This window comes from Salmo salar, chromosome 06, assembly GCF_965601325.2.
Source record: "Salmo salar chromosome 06, fSalSal1, whole genome shotgun sequence".
Lineage (NCBI taxonomy): Eukaryota > Metazoa > Chordata > Actinopteri > Salmoniformes > Salmonidae > Salmo > Salmo salar.
Genome location: NC_138296.1, coordinates 54,456,205 through 54,471,724, shown reverse-complemented (window position 1 = coordinate 54,471,724; position 15,520 = coordinate 54,456,205). Strand labels below are relative to the sequence as shown.

Genomic DNA, 15,520 nt, shown 5'->3' with positions numbered 1-15,520 from the left:
GTTTTGTTCAATCAAGTTCATATTTATCTCAAAAAACAGCTTTTTACATTAGCATGTGACGTTCAGAACTAGCATACCCCCCGCAAAGCTGAAATAAATCACTCTACTTTTATTCTGACATTTCACATTCTTAAAATGAAGTGGTGATGCTGACTGACATAAGACAGGGAATTGTTATTAGGATGAAATGTCAGGAATTGTGAAAAACTGAGTTTAAATGTATTTGGCTAAGGTGTATGTAAACTTCTGACTTCAACTGTATGTGTGTGTTCTTGTATGTGTTTATTTGAATGAGAGTGTGTGTATATGAATATGTACAAACACCTGCACGGCCTCAGCCTCAGGCAAACTGGCATTAGCTGTAAAAACACTGCCCCTCAGTGTCATTCAAATGTACTTTTTATGTTTCATTTGGACTTTTCTTTAAATTTTACTTTTGTCCAACACGTTTAGAAGTCAACTATCACATATTTCAGAGCAGGTCCAAAATTCACAGCACCTTGTGTGTGTTCTTTAACCGTCACCGAACGGACATTGAATTATTTCTCTTAAAGTACGATAGATAATGTACTTTGACGTGAAGCCTGTCAAATTAGCACTCTATTACCGTTTTTGACCTTTAATCCCAGAAAATGGGCCTTAACTCAGAAAGCATTGAGATCTCTTGTTTCTGGGCTAAAAGCCCATTTTGCCAAACCTGTGCTCACCGAGTTTCATCTTCGAAGTCTTTTCCGTTTAGGAGAAATGGCCATGTCCGTTTGGTGATGGTTTGTTCATTTGCAATAAGCAGCCAGTCGCCATCTCGTGGAATTTTCCAGAACAGCGGAAAAATGAACAAAATGTATTTTAGAAAATGGAAACCAAATGTCCGAGAGACTTTATTTGATGACTTCCCGGAAGATCCGGCCCTGTGGCACGACCTGAGTCTGTTGGCCTATTTTAATAACACTCTCGGACATCTATTAATGGACCGTACATTTGCAATATGGAGATCCTCATCAACCATACGGGTAATGCCATCGGTGTCTCTTATCTAGGTAAGACACTAAAGTGAGAGTGGTGTGGAGCCTTCGAGGGACTCCGCAGAACTGTCTTTGTTTCGGCGATGGTCTTAGTGTTGCGACGAGACCACTGCTTACAGCTGCCGCTGAGAAAGCAGGGAAGACTGAAGTACTAACAATAATTGCCTACCAGAGGTATTTGTTTTAGTTTAGTTTATTTTTACAGGGACAGTGCACCTTAATCAATGTTTCAGTAAAAGTGCCGGTTTTAGCCAACTGGCTAATTTTCAACCGTATTTATTAGGGATCCCCATTCTCTTCCCGGTGTCATGACTGAGGATCAGGTTACAGTGGATCACAGTTCTACAGAAATCTCTCCCTCCCGCAGAGGGATTGATGGGGGGGTTATGACCTCACGCCCATCGTAAGTTAAGGCATCAGCCAACTCCCTTCTCGTCTCTAGCGTGAGAGACTTGAATGATTGTGTGCCCTAGGTAGGAAGAGTTCACAGGCCAAAACTACAGGACATCAAATTTCTTCAGCCAAAACGATGGTAACAATGATAGATGGAATATGAAGATGGAATATCCAGATCAAAGAGAATGTTTAACTTGTTATGGATAGGGGGCAGTATTTTCACGGCCGGATAAAAAAACGTACCAGATTTAATCTGGTTATTATTCCTGCCCAGAAACTAGAATATGCATATAATTAGTAGCTTTGGATAGAAAACACTCCAAAGTTTCTAAAACTGTTTGAATGGTGTCTGTGAGTATAACAGAACTCAAATGGCAGGCCAAAACCTGAGAAGATTCTGTACAGGAAGTACCCTGTCTAACCATTTCTTGGCCTTCTTTGTCATCTCTATCCAAAACAGAGGATCTCTGCTGTAACGTGACACTTTCTAAGGCTCCCATAGGCTCTCAGAAGGCGCCAGAACGTTGAATGATGACTCTGCAGTCTCTGGCTTAAAAACAGTAGCGCATTTGGATAGTGGTCGATCTGAGAACAATGAGACGGGTGTGCGCATGCACGTGAAGAGTCCATTTTACTTTTTCAGTCTTTGAATGAAAACAACGACTCCCGGTCGGAATATTATCACTATTTTACGAGAAAAAAAAAAAAAAAAAAAAAAAAAAAAAAAAAAAAAAAAATCGCATAAAAATGGATTTTAACCTCTATGGGCTAGGTGGGACGCTTGCGTTGGTTAGCCGAACGCCTCAGCAATATCCAATGGTATAGAGTGGCGCGAATTACAAATACCTCAAATGCAAAAACTTCAATTTCTCAAACATATGACTATTTTACACCATTTTAAAGACAAGACTCTCCTTTATCTAACCACATTGTCCCATTTCAAAAAGGCTTTACAACGAAAGCAAAACATTAGATTATGTCAGGAGAGTACCCTCCCAAAAATAATCACACAGCCATTTTCAAAGCAAGCATATATGTCACAAAAACCAAAACCACAGCTAAATGCAGCACTAACCTTTGATGATCTTCATCAGATGACACTCCTAGGACATTATGTTATACAATACATGCATGTTTTGTTCAATCAAGTTCATATTTATATCAAAAACCAGCTTTTTACATTAGCATGTGATGTTCAGAACTAACATACCCACCGCAAACTTCCGGTGAATTTACTAAATTACTCACGACAAACGTTCACAAAAAACATAACAATTATTTTAAGAATTATAGATACAGAACTCATTTATGCAATCGCTGTGTCAGATTTTAAAATAGCTTTTCGGTGAAAGCCCATTTTGCAATATTCTGAATACATAGCCCGGCCATCACGGCTAGCTAATTTGACACCCACCAAGTTTGGCCCTCACCAAACTCAGATTTACTAAGAAAAATTAGATTACCTTTGCTGTTCTTCAGAATGCACTCCCAGGACTTCTACTTCAACAACAAATGTTGTTTTGGTTCGAAATAATCCATAGTTCTATCCAAATAGCTCCGTTTTGTTTGTGCGTTCAAGTCACTATCCGAAGGGTGACGCGCCGGCGCATTTCGTGACAATTTTCAAAATATTCCATTACTGTACTTTGAAGCATGTCAAACGCTGTTTAAAATACATTTTTATGCTATTTTTCTTGTAAAATAGCGATAATATTCCAACCGGGCAACATTGTGTTCATTCAAACACTGAAAGAAAAAAAAATTGAGTCGTCTCATACATGCACGCTTCAGTGTCATTGTTCTCAGAAGGACCACTCACAAAAACCCCTGCTGTTTTTCACCCAGAGACTGGAGAGCTCTCATTCCACTTTCTGGCGCCTTCCTAGAGCCAATGGAAGCCTTAGAAAATGTCACGTTACAGCAGAGATGTTGTATTTTTGATAGAGATACCCTAGAAGGAGAACAAATTGTCAGACAGGGCACTTGCTGTATAGAATCTTCTCAGGTTTTGGCCTGCCATATGAGTTCTGTTATACTCAGACACCATTCAAACAGTTTTAGAAACTTTAGAGTGTTTTCTATCCAAATCTACTAATTATATGCATATTCTAGTTACTGGGTAGGAGTGGTAACCAGATTAAATCGGGTACGTTTTTTATCCGGCCGTGAAAATACTGCCCCCTATCCCAAACAGGTTAACCTGTTAGGGCTAGGGGGCAGTATTGACACGGCTGGATAAAAAACATACCCGATTTAATCTGGTTACCACTCCTACCCAGTAACTAGAATATGCATATACTTATTACATATGGATAGAAAACACCCTAAATTTTCTAAAACTGTTTGAATGGTGTCTGTGAGTATAACAGAACTCAAATGGCAGGTCAAAACCTGAGAGATTCCTTTACAGGAAGTGGGCTGTCTGACCATTTCTTGAACTTCTTTTCCATCTCTATCATTTACTAAGGATCTCTGCTCTAACGTGACACTTCCCACGTCGTCCATAGGCGCTCAGAGCCCGGGAAAAAACAGAATGTCGTCATTCCAGCCCCAGGCTGAAACACATTATCGCCTTTCTCAAGTGGCCGACCAAGGGACACTGGCCTTATGCGCGTGACCCCGACCGCCCCCGCCTTTGGGATTTTTTCCTCTGTTTGCCGAAAAGGAGATTCCCTGTCGGAATATTATCGCTTTTCTACGAGAAAAGTGTCGTAAAAATTGATTTTAAACAGCGGTTGACATGCTTCGAAGTACGGTAATGGAATATTTAGAATTTTATTGTCACGAATTGCGCCATGCGCGCGACACTTCTTTACTATTTCGGATAGTGTCTGGAACGCACGAACAAAACGCCGCTATTCGGATATAACGATGGATTATTTTGGACCAAACCAACATTTGTTATTGAAGTAGCAGTCCTGGGTGTGCATTCTGACGAAGACAACAAAAGGTAATCAAACTGTTATAATAGTAAATATGATTATGGTGAGTGCTAAACTTGCCGGGTGTCTAAATAGCGAGCCCGTGATGCCTGGGCTATGTACTTAGAATATTGCAAAATGTGCTTTCACCAAAAAGCTATTTTAAAATCGGACATATCGAGTGCATAGAGGAGGTCTGTATCTATAATTCTTAAAATAATTGTTATGCTTTTTGTGAACGTTTATCGTGAGTAATTTAGTAAAATGTTAGCGAATTCCCCGGAAGTTTGCGGGGGGTATGCTAGTTCTGAACGTCACATGCTAATGTAAAAAGCTGGTTTTTGATATAAATATGAACTTGATTGAACAAAACATGCATGTATTGTATAACATAATGTCCTAGGGTTGTCATCTGATGAAGATCATCAAAGGTGAGTGCTGCATTTAGCTGTCTTCTGGGTTTTGGTGACATTATATGCTGGCTTGAAAAATGGGTGTCTGATTATTTCTGGCTTGGTACTCTGCTGACATAATCTAATGTTTTGCTTTCGTTGTAAAGCCTTTTTGAAATCGGACAGTGTGGTTAGATTAACGAGAGTCTTGTCTTTAAATGGCTGTAAAATAGTCATATGTTTGAGAAATTGAAGTAATAGGATTTTTAAGGTTTTGAAAATCGCGCCACAGGCTGGCAGTGGCTGTTACATAGGTGTTACGCAAGCGTCCCACCTAGCCCATAGAGGTTAAAGGTAATGATTAAAGAATTCCACCCTGAAACATAACTATTATTGATTATTAGTTTATGTAACATGCATAATGAATTAGAATGGTAAACTTCAGTGCGACTAAGGACAGACCGAGAACCATTGAACTATGCATGAGTCTTTGCCTAATTATTATTAAACCCTGGGTCTTACAAACCTCGGGGATTGGTCAAAGCTTATTGATTGTTAGTTATTATCATTGGGATTGAAAATTCTTGTGACAGCCTGTCCATGACCATTCTCTTGCCTTACACTATTGGATTAATAAATATTGAAAGACTCCAACCATCTGCCTCCGGTGTCTGCATTCTGGGTCTCGCCTTGTTGTACTTTCCCATATGATGCCTTGTAACCCTGCTCTACCAAATAGTTTACTAATGTGGTGATGTTTGTCATATGAGTTTGTCTTTTTTTATGCCAATAACAAATTCACATACTGTATCAACACAGAACCCTCAAATTTGAACACTTTAGCAATTGTTTAAATGCGGCGTGAAACAAAGTCGGACTATTTGTAAACATCATTCATGCTCTCGCCCATATATACTGCCAACTTTAATATGTTACCTAATATCCAGTTTTTTTATTCTCGCAAGGATTATCCAACCCCAAAAATCGGCTTTTGATTCTTCCCGTTACCCCACTAAACATAATACTTTTCTTACGTAATTTTAGCCAATTTCGAGATCTATTGCCTCTACACTCACTTTTCCAATGACCAACAGCCCCACACACTATGCTTCGGTATTTTTCCACTACCCCCTCAATATACATTTTGAAACAGGTTTCAAACCTGCCATCAAAAAAATACATAAACATTTTATCAATATACTCACATACCCAAGCTGTGCTCGAATACCCATACTAATATATTTTGTACTACATACTGAATGAGTATATACTTCATACTATTAGTTCATTTTAGTATACTGTAAAACACACCGTAACTTTTCAGTTGAGCTTCACATGTTTACAGGAAGTTGATGTTGCTATGCAGCCTCTTGCTAGCTTGTTAGCATAACAAATTACTAGTTTAGACATTTTACGACTTTGGGTGTTTTGCAGTCAAGCACCCAAGTTAACTGGCTACAGTTGGCTAGATTGCTAGCTACTTCCAGACACAAATAAGAGAACACCTCACTCTGACCACTTTACTCATCCTAGCAGAGCTGGTAAGGATTTTTTCATGTTATCCAAAGTGTTTGGTGACTCACTGTGCTGCTTGCAACAATTTAATTATGTTATTTTTCCCAGACATTTACTGAGACCGGCCATATTCAACAAGTGTTGAGCGTTCGTAAATTCATCAGTTATTCTGTGCTCTGGTACATTGATGAGAGTGCTCATTGATGAAGAGACAAACCATCGGCTCCTCACGGCGGTTTAAAAAAAAATCTATAAATACTGTCCAAGGGTGTCAACTGTCTCTACCTCATGTCAGTCCATATGTGGGTTGTTTTCGGTGGAGGTCTGGTTTTCCAACCTCCCCCCCGCTGCCCTCTGGTAGGTTCGTTTTGACGTGCTGTGGCGAAATGTCCCTTCCTTCCACAGTTGTAACAAGCAACGTTCCTACACTTAGTGTAAAAGAGAAGATCACCTCAAGATAAAAACGTAATATTCAATATTGGTAAGTTAGACTAAATATTAGCACTTCACAAACTGGTGGGTAATAACCTTCGATCTGGATAACACCACAAACAAAATCATAAGACTAAAGAAATGCATTGACAAATATTACAAAAACAAGCAACACCCAAACATGAAGGAGAGTAAAACAGGGGAACCAATCTCAAAATGAAAACATGACTCTTCTACAGACACAGGTAAAGGTCGAAACCGTTCAGTTAAAAATAAATAAATAAACTGGGCATACTTGAACTAGTCAGTAAGGATATCAACTCTTTTAAGGCAAGCCTCAAGATGAGTGACGAAAAAGCTGCGACATTGGAGCAAGATACAAACAAGCTAAAAGGGACAGTGAATAAGATTGAAACCGATGTTAATGAACTTAAAAAGGAGAACATTTTTCTGAGAGAAGCCTTACTTGACATACAGACTAGATCCATTAGAGAGAATCTGGTACTTACAGGTATCCAAGAGAAAGAAGAAGAAGTTCCTGAATGTGTAGTTAGGGAGTTCCTCCTTACAGCGCTTCAGATCCCACGCGACGCTGTCGACAAAATCCAACTGGAACATGTACACCGTTTCGGACAAAGAGGACAGAGGTATGAACGCCCAATTGTTACCAAATGTGCCTTCTTTAAAGATAAAATAATGGTTAAAAGCCTGGGTAAAAGACTTGCTGGTATAAAAATAGGCATGAACGATCAATTCCCGAAGGAAATTGCAGAACGGCGCAAAGTTCTGTATCCAGTCTTAGATTGAAAGGAAAATAGATTGAAAGGGAAACACGTAGCTTTCATAGTCGATAAACTGTATATTGATAACCAAATGTTCAGAGACACAGACTTCTCTAAAAATGACTAATAATTACAAATAATGGAACACAATTACTAGCCATGGTAGGGATTGTAATACAAAAAAAATAGAAAAGCGATCTATATATATATATATATATATATATATATATATATATATATATAACTAATTGGAACACAAAAGTACTAATTCAACATGGTGGAGATAAAAACACAGTAGGCAGAAGGCACAGTACGTGGGTATGTATTGTGATGGAAGGTGTGTGTTTTTTTGGTGTTTGGGAGAGTGTGGCGTTATGTGAGTGATAAAGGAAATGGTTGCATATCCCAGAACCAATGCATGTCTGTGAGCAGGGGTTGTGAGAGCTTTTTATGTGCAGATGAGGAATATACATTTTTTATGAATTATACTTTATTCATGGTCCTATCTTGAAACAGTCCACAACCCTACACACCTGCTACTTTGTGCCAGAGTGGTACCTGTTCCAGAATGTCCCTGCCCCATTCATCTGCCATTACCTTCACTGGTTCAATAAACAGATTGGACAAGCAAGGCTATCCCTTAATGCTTTTGGCTCCCATTGTGAAACTCCACTATACAGTGTTTAACCTGTTTAACCTAGGGGGCAGTATTTTCACGGCTGGATAAAAAACGTACCCGATTTAATCTGGTTACTACTCCTGCCCAGTAACTAGAATATGCATATCATTATTGGCTTTGGATAGAAAACACCCTAAAGTTTCTAAAACTGTGAGTATAACAGAACTCAAATGGCAGGTCAAAACCTGAGAGATTCCTTTACAGGAAGTGGCCTGTCTGACCATTTCTTGAACTTCTTTGCCATCTCTATCTTTTACAAAGGATCTCTGCTCTAATGTGACACTTCCTACGTCTTCCATAGGCGCTCAAAGCCCGGGAAAAACCTGAATGTCGTCATCCCAGCCCCAGGCTGAAACACATTATCGCCTTTCTCAAGTGGCCGATCAAGGGACTGTGGGCTTAGGCGCGTGCCCTGGCTGCCCCCGTCTTTGTGATTTTTCCTCTGTTTGCCGAAAAGGAGATTCCCGGTCGGAATATTATCGCTTTTTTACAAGATAAATTGCATAAAAATTGATTTTAAACAGCGGTTGACATGCTTCGAAGTACGGTAATGGAATATTTAGAATTTTTTTGTCACGAATTGCGCCATGCGCACGACCCTGATTTACCATTTCGGATAGTGTCTGGGACGCATGAACAAAACGCCGCTATTCGGATATAACGATGGATTATTTTGGACCAAACCAACATTTGTTACTGAAGTAGCAGTCCTGGGAGTGCATTCTGACGAAGACAAAGGTAATAACATTTTTGTTATAGTAAATCTGATTTTGGTGAAGGCTAAACTTGCCGGGTGTCTAAATAGCTAGCCCTGTGATGGCTGGGCTATGTACTTAGCACATTTTGCAATATTCTTTCACCAAAAAGCCATTTTAAAATCGGACATAGAGTGCATAGAGGAGTTCTGTATCTATAATTCTTAAAATAATTGTTATGCTTTTTGTGAACGTTTATCGTGAGTAATTTAGTAAATTCCCCGGAAGTTTGCGGGGGTTATGCTAGTTCTGAACATCACATGCTAATGTAAAAAGCTGTTTTTTGATATAAATATGAACTTGATTGAACAAAACATGCATGTATTGTATAACAATGTCCTAGGTGTGTCATCTGATGAAGATCAAAGGTTAGTGCTGCATTTAGCTGTCTTTTTGTGACATTATATGCTAGCTTGAAAAATGGGTGTCTGATTATTTCTGGCTGGGTACTCTGCTGACATAATCTAATGTTTTGCTTTCGCTGTAAAGCCTTTTTGAAATCGGAGAGTGTGGTTAGATAAAGGAGAGTCTTGTCTTTAAAATGCTGTGAAATAGTCATATGTTTGAAAAATTGAAGTTTTTGTATTTGAGGAATTTGTAATTCGCGCCACGCCCATCATTGGATATTGGAGCAGGTGTTCCGCTAGCGGAACGTCTAGATGTAAGAGTGGAAACTTCAGTGTCATTTTTGTATTAGGGACCAGCAAGCTATAACTTCATACTTGGGCAAGCACCTGTTTAGACTAAACATTGGGAAACAGTTCAGCACTATACAGCCTGCCTTTACTACAAGTGAAGCAGACTTACTTTCAGTAACATGTGGAGGTCTGGGCATCAGAGGGGTAGTGATGGGAAAGAGGACTTTATATCACGTGTTCACCTGTGTGTCCTCTGCCCTCCACAGCAACTCAAGCATGGGTTCAACAGTGTAGGTTATGTGGTATGAATAATCTGGAGCGTGACTCTGCAATCAGAATGAAGTAATTACAAATCAGATAATTAATGTCATCTTAAGATGGTTATGTTCAGTTGGCACCAAACAGATTAAAATTGACTGAAAGGGACTAGTCCAATATGCTAATTGCAAATTGGAAATTGTTAGTTGTGGCATAATGAACATGTAAGTCATGTCAGACCTTGTAGTAGCCATCAGGTGACCCCACAGGAAGCTCAATGACAACATGAGACTCTGTGATTGACAGCTTGTAGCGTCTGATGGCCATCATGGTTTTGTCCAATCTCTGACCATCGATGCCCATGTGAGTCTCCAGGATCTTGATGGCGCTAGAGATCAGCAGGGGGATGCGGCGAGGCATGTACCAGGTGATCACCTCATCAGTGAAGACCAAGCCACCTGCAGAGGAACCAAATTAGCAATTCCGTAGGCACATTGATTAGTGATCCTCAATGCTAAGTTGCCCCAGCCCAGTGGTGAAGCTGCCAATACAGCTAATCAAGGGGGTTCACCAATCAGTTCAGTCAGGTGTGATAAATGAAGCTGGGACAAAACCCCTATGCTACAGCAGAACTCCAAGCAGGAATTAGAACATAGTGAGAGTCCCATTTAAACAGCATATACATACCTGTAGGACAGGCAGCAGCCGAAACCATGATGGCCAACCTGCAAACCTGCTTGTAGTAAGTGGACACACTAAAGATCTCCATGGGAACTCCTGCCACCTGGGGAGAGAAGGACAATGATCCTTCTACATGACAGGCATATTCTAGCCAATAAATGTCAATAGGGAAGTGATACACCAGGATGCAGAAGACACTTGGGCAGAGGCTCACTTCTTCAGCATAGGTCTCCGGCATGTTGTAGGGGCTTCGCAACACCAGTCTTGTTGGGGTAGTCATTGCACCATAGCCAGCTCGGTGAGCATCCTTCAGCACCATGACCTTCGAGTCAGGGGTGTGGAATGTCATCTTCCAGATGCTGTTTGGTGCAACAGCCTGTCAAGGGAAAATAGCAACTCAGTTTAGACAAGTCATTCATGCCAGGTGTATAAAAACAATCTATTCATGAGACATACGTCAGGTATGGCATCCTGCCAGGTCTCTTGAACTTTCTGTCCATCCATGGTGACTGGGACTTCTGGAGTGACCATGAGGGTTGAGACCTAAGGGACAGAGCAAGTCTCCAAAGCGTGACCAGTAAATTCTAAACCCAACCATTGCCTGCCCCCCATGTATGGTCCCGTGTGGCTCAGTTGGTAGAGCATGGTGTTTGCAACGCCAGGGTTGTGGGTTCGATTCCCACGGGGGACCAGTACGGAAGAAAAAAAAAATGTTTGAAAACTTATGAAATGTATGCCTTCACTACTGTAAGTCGCTCTGGATAAGAGCGTCTGCTAAATGACTAAAGTGTAAATGTATTGATACGGCCATCTGAAAATCTAGGGATGATCAGAATTGCCTCACCTCCATGTAGTTCCTGTCACAGAGAATTTCCCGGGATGCCCAGCAGGAGTAGCTGCATGTCTCGGTCACATCATGCTGGATCTGCTTTGACAGGCCATCGCCATACATTTGGAATCGCAGGCCAAGGTTAAATGTCTCATCCGCCTACGGAACCAATTTAGTACTGGGTCAAGTTCATTATGCACTAATGGCTGAAACAGGGGTTGACTACCTAGAACGCTGGTAGTGTTGCAAGAGCTTTTGACATTAGTTTCCCTAAATTAATATGCATTAGTGACACAAGGAGTTAAAATAGACACCAGATAACCAGCTTGACAAAGGACCAGATCAAGAAACATAGTTGTCATTTGTGAACCTCAATGTCCCTTTAAGATTTACCTGGTTGTCAACATAACAGCCCAACAAGGACACAAAGACTTTAGTGTTCCCCCAAGGGTCAGAGTCCATGCTGTATCCACACTGGGCAGCCAAGGTGGGCGACAATGGTATAATGTCAGTGCCATCTGAAAGCACAGTGGTGGATAAGAGCAGAGCAGGTTTGAGAGGAACGTTTGAGGTAAACATGGAGATTCTTCTGTACTCAATCTACTCACTGATGGCAGCAATTTCTAGCTGGCTCCCCACAGCCAGAGCTTCGTCCAATGTTAGCCTCATGATATTCCAAAGGCACTCAGACCTCAAACCACCATCTGTTTGGAGAGAAGGTGCCAGTAAGTCATTGATCAGTGTTAAGGAGGTACAGATGCAGTACAGGCAAAAATTATACAACTTAGATAATTTGCGTAGCAGTCCAGATGTCTGTTTTGTTTGTCTTGTCCCGTGTTTCATTTTTTTTTCTTCGTATATATATTTTTAATCTCAAACTATGGACTGAACATTCTCTCCTGCAACCTGCCTCACCCAATGTGGTATGGATCTAATATTATTTTATACTTTAGAACCGGAACCCCATTCAGAAGCTAGCCAGCTAACAGCTAGTTGTCAGTTAGCCACTGCTAGCAGTCATCACTGTTGACTCAGACATCTGCCAGCCTCAGCCGGTCAATTCCTGCCAGTCTGCAGAGCTTGATATCAACTCAGAGCATATCGGACTGCTTTTTCTCTATCACATCTCCGGATTCCTACTGCAAGCACTGAACGCTTACTCCGGATCATCGCAGCTAGCTAGCTGCTATCAGAGTGGCTACTCCTGGCTAACATCTGTCCTGAAGCAAGCACCAGTTAGCCTGGAGCTAGCCTCGAGCTAGGCCCCATCTCCCAGCTAGCCGAAGAGATCCAGACAACTCCTGGGGTTCAATAACTTTTGCCAATTGACCATTTGCTGCCGACAAGAAACCCCGCCGATCCATCACGACTAGTCTGCCGATGTAACCGTCCGAGGGGGTTACTTCAGACTCCCGTTGCGACATCCCCCTGAGGGCCCATCTGCTAGCCCCGGCCTGCTAGCTGTCTGAAATCGCCATGCCTCCAGCTCACCTAGCTACTCACTGGACCCTACCGTCACTCGGCTACACATACCTCTCCCTAATGTCAAGATGGCTTGTCCACTGCTGTTTTGGTTAGTCTTATTTCACTGTAGAGCCTCCAGTCCTGCTCAGTATACCTTAGCTAGCCCTTTTGTTCCACCCCCCCACACATATGGTGACCTCACCTGGCCTAAAAGGTGCACCTAGACACAAAACCTCTCATCGTCACTCAATGACTAGGCTTACCTCCACTGTACTCACATCCTACCATACCCTTGTCGGTACATTATGCCTTGAATCTTTTCTTCCACGGTCAGAAACCTGCTCCTACTCTGTTCCGAACACACTAGACGACCAGTTCTTTTGGCCTTGAGCCACTCTTATGTTACTCCTCCGGTGATGTAGAGGTTAACCAAGAAGGCCCTGCAGCCCCCAGCATCACTCCCATTCCCCAGGCACTCATTTGTTGACTTCTGTAACTGTAAAAGCATTGTTTCATGCATGTTAACATTAGAAGCCTCAAGTTGATTTATTCACTGCTTTAGCACACTCCCCCAACCCGTATGTCCTAGCTGTGTCTGAATCCTGGCTTAGGAAGGCCACCCCTAACCCGTATGTCCTAGCTGTGTCTGAATCCTGGCTTAGGAAGGCCACCCCTAACATTTTCTGACAAGAGAACTGCCAAAGGGGGCAGAGTTGCAATCTACTGCAGAGATAAAATTACAGAACTCTGCAGGCTATCCAGGTCTGTGCCCAAACAAGTCAAGCTTCTACTTTAAAAAAAATATATAAAAAAAAAAACCTTCCCAGAAACAAGTTTCTCACCGTTGCTGCTTGTTATAGACCCCCTTCAGCCCCCAGCTGGTCCATGGACACCATGTGAATTGATCACCCCATCCATCTTCAGAGTTCGTACGGTTAGGTGACCTTACCTGGGACACGCTTAACGTCCCAGCCATCCTGCAATCTAAGCTAGATGCCCTCAATCTCAGAAATTATCAATGAACCTACCAGGTACAACCCCAAATCCGTGAACACCCTCTTAGATATCATCCTTACCAACTTGCCCTTGAAATACACCTCTGCTGTCTTCAACTAGGATCTCATTGATCACTGCCTCATTGCCTGTGTGCATAATAGGTCCACGGTCAAACAAAAACCCCTCATCGCTGTCAAACGCTCCCTTAAACACGTCGGCTAGTAGGCCTTTCTAAATCGACCTGGCCCAGGTATCCTGAAAGGATATTGACCTCATCCCGTCAGTAGAGGATGCCTGGTTCCTCTTCAAAAATGCTTTCCTCACCATCTTAAATAAGCATGTCCCATCAAAAAAAAGGTAGAACTAAAACCAGATACAACCCTTAGTTCACCCCAGACTTGACTGCCATTGACCAGCACAAAAACATTCTAGCGTGCTGCATTAGCATCGAATAGCCCCCGCGATATGCAACTTCAGGTTAGTCAGTAACCAATATACTCAGGCGGTTAAGAACGCTAACTTTATCAAATAAATATTTGCTTCCTGTAGCACTAAATCCCAAAAGTTCTGGGACACTAAGGTCAATGGAGAATAAGAGCACCTCCTCCTAGCTGCCCACCTCACTGAGGATAGGAAACACTCACCACCGATAAAGCTACGATTGACAATTTCAATATGCATTTTTCTACGGCCGGCCATGCTTTCCACCTGGCAACCCCTACCCCAGCCAACAACTCAGCACCCCCTGCAGCAACTTGCCCAAACCCCCACCCACTTCTCCTTCACCCAAAACCAGACAGCCGATGTTATGAAAGAGCTGCAAATTCTGGATCCCAACAAATCAGCTGGGCTTTACAATATGGACCTCAAATTATCTGTCAATTGTTGCAACCCCTATTACTAGCCTATTCAACCTCTTGGTATCATCTGAGATCCCCAAAGATCGGAAAGTTGCCACGGTCATCCCCCTCTTCAAAGGGGTAGACACTCGACCAAAACTGTTGTAGAGTTATATCCATCAGGTCCTGCCTTTCTAAGACCTTCAAAAGCCAAGTTAACAGATACCAACCAATTCAAATTCCACCATCCCTTCACTATGCAATCTGGTTTCCGAGCTGGTCATGGGTGCACCTCAGCCATGCTCAAGGTCCTAAACGATATAACCGCCATCAATAAAAGACAATATTGTGCAGCCGTATTCGTCGACCTGGCCAAGGCTTTCGATTCTGTCAATCACCGCATTCTTATCGGCAGACTCAATAGCTTTGGCTTCTCAAATGACTGCCTCACCAACTACTTCTCAGATAGAGTTCAGTGTGTCAAATTGGAGGGCTTGTTGTCTGGACCTCTGGCAGTCTATGGGGGTGTCACAGGGTTCAGTTCTCGGGCCAACTCTTTTCTCTGTAGATAGCAATGATGTCGCTCTCGCTGCTGGTGATTCTCTAATCCACCTCTACGCAGATGACACCATTCTGTATACTTCTGGACCTTCTTTGGACACTGTGCCAACAAACCTCCAAATGAACTTCAACGCCATACAACACTCCTTCCGTGGCCTCCAACTGCTAGTAAAACTAAGTGCATGCTCCTCAGATTTCTGCCTGCACCCTCCCGCCCGACTAGCATCACTACTCTGGACAGTTCTGACCTAGAATATGTTGACAACTACCTAGGTGTCAGGTTAGACTGTAAACTCTCCTTCCAGACTCACATTAAGCATCTCCAATCCAAAATCAAATCTAGAATCGGCTTCCTATTTC

General features: G+C 42.1%; 1 non-coding gene across 1 annotated transcript; it reads left to right on the top strand.

Annotated features, from left to right (window-relative positions):
- The first annotated feature begins 11,087 nt into the window (after positions 1-11,087).
- On the top strand, positions 11,088-11,163 carry trnaa-ugc (transfer RNA alanine (anticodon UGC)). Its single transcript has one exon. It is a non-coding gene; the product is annotated as a tRNA-Ala (tRNA).
- The last annotated feature ends 4,357 nt before the right edge of the window (positions 11,164-15,520 follow it).